The sequence below is a fragment of the Benincasa hispida genome, chromosome 8 (genome assembly GCF_009727055.1).
Source record: "Benincasa hispida cultivar B227 chromosome 8, ASM972705v1, whole genome shotgun sequence".
Classification (NCBI taxonomy): Eukaryota; Viridiplantae; Streptophyta; class Magnoliopsida; order Cucurbitales; family Cucurbitaceae; genus Benincasa; species Benincasa hispida.
The window spans coordinates 59683390-59689856 of NC_052356.1; positions in this window are offsets into that span (position 1 = coordinate 59683390).

A 6467-nucleotide genomic window follows, 5' to 3' on the forward strand; every position below is an offset into this window, starting at 1 on the left:
TTATCCACGTCTCATGCTACTCAACCTTTAGTTTTATTTCAAACTGATTTATAGGGATCAACCCTTGTTCAATCTGTTCAGGGTTACCAATACTATATTGCGTTCTTAGATGATTATAGTCATTATGTTTGGGTTTATCCTTTGAAAACTATGGGAGAAGTTATCTTGGTCTTTAAGCGGTTTATGACTTTACAAAGACATTCAAACTTTGAGATGTGATGTTGGAGAAGAGTTTAAACCTATCATACATTTTTCACACGAACAAGGCATTCACATTCAACTCTTCTATCCTTATTGGAAGTCTTGTTTTAGTCATTTTAGTACTTTATGTTAGGTTGAAGCTTATTTTCACATACTTACTCTTTCACCTAACCCTCGTTATTTTGAATGATTTAGAAGATCCTATCACATCTTTAGGTGCTATTTTTGTCTTTTCTTCCTTCTCTTTAAGAGGAAGGAGCGATCACTAACAATTCAAGCAATCATCTTCTCAAAAAGACTTCCTCTCTAAAATTCTAAAATCATTTACCCTCGCTTATGAGTTTAGTTTCTATTTGTCCTTATATTTTATTTTTGTTATATTTTTACTGTTCATATTTTGAATTTGATTTCAATTTAGTCCACAAGTTTTAAAATATTACAATTTTTCCCTTGAAGTTTGAGTTTGTTTCAATCTGATTCTTATATGGATTCTTATATTCTAAATTTACACTTTCAACCTCAATTATTCACAAACTATTCACTCTTAATTTCTTTTTTTTTTTTTCTTTTTTTTTTTTGCCATAAAAACTTGTTGGACTTGAAAAAGGTTTATCTGAAAAGAAATGTAAAATAATCTTGAATTTCAATGCCTTTACAGCGTTTAAACTCAGATTAATTTGACTTTCAGAGTATGTCAAAGATTTTTTAAGTTTCTGTTCAGTTTACAAGTATTGTTGAAAAGATCAAAAAATGTATGAAAACGATCATTGAGCTAAAATAGATGTTGTATTGACCGAGATTTGGCCTAAACAAAATTGCAAAACGAGAGCTACGCGTCGCATACCTCAAGCTTAGCAATCGCACCTCAAACGTTGGTTCTGTTTTGGTCATATCTTCGTCAATACAATTTCGCTCTAGCTAAATTACCACTTGTTCCATACATTTTTTCCATTACTTTCCAACCATGCTTTAAAATGGAGCAAAATGGTAAAGAATCTTGAATTGAAATGACTTTACAATGTTTAAAGTTTAATAAATTTGGTTTTCAAAATATTAAAGTCAAATTTTTCTAAATTTTTTATCTAGTTTACAAACATGGTTGGATTGAATACGAAAAAAATTATGTAAGAAAGTGGTCATTTAGCTAAAACAGAGTTGTATTGACGGAGATATGACCAAAATAAAATCCTGCACCCAATGTTAGTGATCGCACACCTTTCGTTGCACGAATATTGATTTAGTTTTCATCAGATCTCTATTAATACAACTGCGTTTTAGGTACATGACCGCTCATTTTTATACATTTTTTTTTCCTATTCTTTATAACATGCTTATAAATTGAACAAAATGCTAAAATATTTTTACTTTTAAATGGTTTCACAAAGTTTAAACTTAGATCACTTTTAGTATTTAATATTTTAGTAACATAAGAAGAAACACAAAGGAGAAATAAAGAAATGATTCATTTAAAATTGTGGGCACATTGGATATTTTATATCTAAACAAATTGATTAAAAAAAAACATGTTTTTAAAAGGATATTTTTTTAAAATATTATGGTTAGGAAAATTATTTAGTGAAATATAGTTGCTTTGAAAGTATTTAGAGATTTGTAGTTGTATTTTGAGGTTGGGAAAAGGTATAAAATATTATGTTGAAGGTTGAACCCTCGATCTAAAATAAATTAAAGAAGAAGTCGAGGGTTGAACCCTCGACCTACTTGAAGGAGATGTCGAGGGTTCAACCCTCGACCTAATTAAAGCTACATGCGCAGTGATTCGTCCCATCGTTGCATCCCATCGGCTTCCAACGCTCTCTGTTCCTCCTCTTTAAATCCCAACGCTCTCTGTTCCCAACTTCGTCCCAAATTAATTATGTGGGTCGAGTTTTCAAAATTCGACCTACAAGCTTTTAGAGCCTGCTCCCCTTCTCACTTCTTACTTCTCAAATCACACATATTGCTCTCTCCTTCTTCATTGCTCTCTGCCTATCTTCTTCTCTTTCGAAAAATTTTGCTCTCTGCCGAACCTGTTCTCTTTTGAAAACTTATAAAAAAATCACTCCCTTTTTTGTTCTAAATCTTCTTCTTCCCCCACATTCGTCCATTAAATTGTGAGGTTTGTACATTTACTATACAAAATTTCATTTTTTTTAAAATAATTGTAAATTTTGTTCCTATTCTCATACTATTATATTCTTTTTATAGTTTTTGTTGCTGTTTAGGAAACAAAGAACAAAAAACAGGTAACGTTAACAAAATTCTTATATTCTCATAATATTTTATTTTTTTCATAGTTTTTGTTGATCCATATTCTCATAATATTTTTTTTTCATAGTTTTTATTGTCAAATAACAAATAGCAAAGAAAAGAGAGACCATGGTCACTTTGGGGGAAAAAAGTAAAACCACTATTAAATTGTGAGTTTACTATTTATTTATTACTAGTTTTTTATATTTAGTAGATCTATCATGTTAATTTTTAGTAGTCGTTGAGTTCAATAATATTTACATATTGATGTTAGTAGTTCTTTCTCTATTAATGTTAATCTTAGTAGTTGTTATTAGTGTTAATCTTATTTATATTATGTTATACCAACATGTTAATCTTATTTATATTTTGTTTGTTTTTGTTTGTATTTAAGTATACTTTATTGTTATGTTTAAAAAGTTTATGTTTATGCTTTAATATTTTTAGTTTAATACAAAATTATTGTGATTTTTTTTAAATATATTTCTTATGATATTTGATTTTTTTAGTATTAACTTTGAAAATATAGTTTAAAATAGTTTTAAAAAGTTTAATTTATTGATATGTTTAAAAAGTTTATGTTCATAAACCTTAATATTTTGAGTTTAATACAAAATTATTGTGATTTTTTTAATATATTTCTTATGATATTTTATTTTTTTAGTATTAAATTTGAAAAAATAGTTTTAAAAAGTTTACTTTATTGTTATGTTTAAAAAGTTGATGTTTATAGTTTAAAAACTTTAATATTTCTAGTCTAATACAAAATTATTGTGATTTTTTGTATATATTTCTTATGATATTTTATTTTTTTAGTATTAACTTTGAAAAAATAGTTTTAAATAGTTTTAAAAATTTTAATTTACTTTATGTTTAAAAATAGTTTTAAAATGTTTACCTTATTGTGATTTTTTAAATATATTTCTTATATTTCTTATTGTGATTTTTACTGTTGTTTATTTTTGTTTAAGTTTGATAATTAGTATAACAATTAGTAATGTATTGTTTGTCTTTTTTTTTAGAAAATGGCCGACAAATATTTAGGATTTATGTTGTTTACAAATGGTAATATGATTGATAGTATTGATGGAGTTGATTATAACCAATCACTAAGTGTGGGTTTTAGCATAAATATGAATAGTGGAATTGTATTTGAATAATTTATTGAAATGGTTGGGATGTCACTTAATGTAGATATGGGAACAAATCAGTTAAAAATAATATATAGACATCCTAATCTAGAACCATCAGGATCAGTAAGGTTTATGTCATTCCCTATTCCGAATGAAAAAGCTATGAACTTGATGTTCTCAATCGCGATGCTTCTCCCGAATTTAGTGCATTTGTATGTAAATGTAAATAGAATAGGGTTGGATATAAACTTGAATGCACCCTTTAGTCAGTTTGAAGATCCAACAATGTATTGATCCTGATCGAGTTAATTGCATCGCCATATGATGAATCAGTACAGAGATTTCATAACAGAAACGGACGATGAATTTGAAGAGTTGGATTTTGATGTGTAAACCCCAAACTCTAAGTTTTCTATATAAGCATGTTTAGCCAAAGAAATGTTATATTAGTTATTTGATAAGTGGAGATGCATGGTTACTTACACGAGTTATGAAGGAAAGGAAGGAAAAACAAATTAATTGAAGGAGCTCACTAATTGGAATTGGCCGGAAACACTAAGTGTGGGATGAGGTGGCGGCTTGACCATTGAACACGGGAGGCGGCAGGAAGAATAAATGGAAGCGAAACTTCAGATGCTTGGTTTTGGCAAATGACATGAGAAAATTAAGTGAGATCAATGCCATTTGAAAGCTGGTAGAATCTAGTTTTCGAAGTTGTTTTGCCGGAGAAAGATCTCAGAAGGAGAAGAACAAAAAGTGAAGAATTTACAGAAGGGGTAGATTCTCAGATTAATCAAGGCTCAGGGTGGATATTGGAAGCTCCACGCCAAACTACAAGAAATTTTTTGTTGATATTTTAAGGTAAGAAAGTAACTCAATTCTAAACAAGTTTATAGAAGGACGTTTCTTAAAAGAGTCATGTATTTTGAGTTATGAATTTTTGAAGTTAAAATAGGAAATTTATGCGTAAACAAGCAACTGCTTAGGAAGATTAAGCAAGCAGCTCACTATAGAGAGCGAGCGAGAGCGAGAGCGAGAGGTGGATCTCGCTAAGGACGGAAATCTCACTGGTTTTGCACTGAATTTCGCTGGAAAATGCCAAATCTCGCTGGGAATGGTAAATCTCGCTCATAAGGATGATCTCGCTTATAAAGGTGATCTCGCTCATTATGATCATCTCTCTAGTAATGCTGATTTTGTTGATAAAAGTTTCATTAGTAAAAGAACTATCTGAGACATTTTGCTGAGAATTCTAAGGAATCTAATTGGGAATTATGTCCTTTTAGGCCAAGAAGAGCTAGAAGAGGCATATAAACCGTTAAGAGCCCCGACAAGCTGTGAGTGACTAAAATGAACTTAATGCTTGCAATACTTATGCATGAAAGACCATGTAAGTTACAGTGATGTTGATGATGAATTTATACTTCCTCAAGCAACAAATATTTAATGAATAGCATAGCGTATCTTCTCCAAGTCGTATATATTTTAACGCATGCCAAGGTATATTTTGAATTCGATACAAAAGTTAAGTTCCAGTGAATCCATCTTTTTCAGGTTTATTGGTTTTGAATGAAAAGTATAGGGTTTTGTTACCTCCCCAACTATCTCACCATTAGGTAGGGTTTTATTGGCCCAAGCACTTATTTGTTGAGGAGAAACTAATCCAATTCTGAGTCTAAATCTTTTCACTTTTTAGCAATTGAAAGTGGTAGGAAATTCTCAAGTTGAGGTTTCTTCTTTTTTGGGTAAGAAAAGAAAAGGAAGTGGAGGATTTAGATATTAACTCCACACCTTGTTTGCTCACTCATTACTCTTGGAAGGAATTTCAGTTTTCCTTAGAAGATTATTTTGTCCAAAGTTCATCTTAGAATCGCATGCATTCTGGAGGAAGGCTATAATGGAATGAGTCTTTGTATAAAAAGCATGATATGTTTTTAGTAAACCGGATACTGAAGGTATGGAAAGTATCCAGGAAGTACCTAAGGTGTTGCCGGTACTTAGTAAAATCCACGTGCACGTAGGTAGTTCTGAATAAGAGGCCAAAGTATGGGTCTCCTAGGCCATATACCAGCAAAGAGAGGCCGAAGTATGGGTCTCTTGGCCGGTAACAGACGTTGGGAGCTAGAGTGATGTATGCTCGTTCTCAATTAGGGAATAATAATGTTTAATGATGTTTAAGAGTAGATATTAATGTTTATGTTTAGAGGAAGTTGCTTGAGATGCCCATCGATATATTTACATGTTTATAGTAATGTAATGCATGGTGTAATATGATTCTAAAGTCACTCACTGGGTTACTAGCTCACAGATTTTCTATGTTTTCCTTTTCCAAGTAGCGGTCAGATTCCTCAAGGTTGATCCTACTGCTGTTTGCCACTGAAAGGCCTGGCTTGTCAAGAAGAACTTAGGTTGATGGTCTGTCTATATACACATGTTTTGAAAGGGACTAGAGCTTTGTTAATGATGTTTGGGCCCAATTGTAAATATTTTACCTATAAATGTTGTGTCATGGATGTTTGCATGTGATTATATAAACTTATGTAGAACCTTATGGAGGCATGTTGTATGCGTACATTAATAATGTTTAACAGGTTGGTGTTTAAGTTAGAAAGCTTAGGTGGTAAGTGCTGGCAGTAAGGCTAGTAACTGCTTTCATCACATCTCTTTCCAGATTAAGAGGGTAATCTGGGAAGGGTTATGACAAGTTGGGATCAGAGCATAAGGTTTTGGGAATAAGAGGGAAAGTTCATGCATAAGCCTAAGTCCCTAAAGTGTGAGTCCCTAACATGTGTAAATTGTAATAGGTGGAATGTCGAGGCAAAGTGGCAGGCAGAGTGGGTAGATAGGAGGCAGGAATACTGACCCTACCAATAGAGGCCCGGAGGT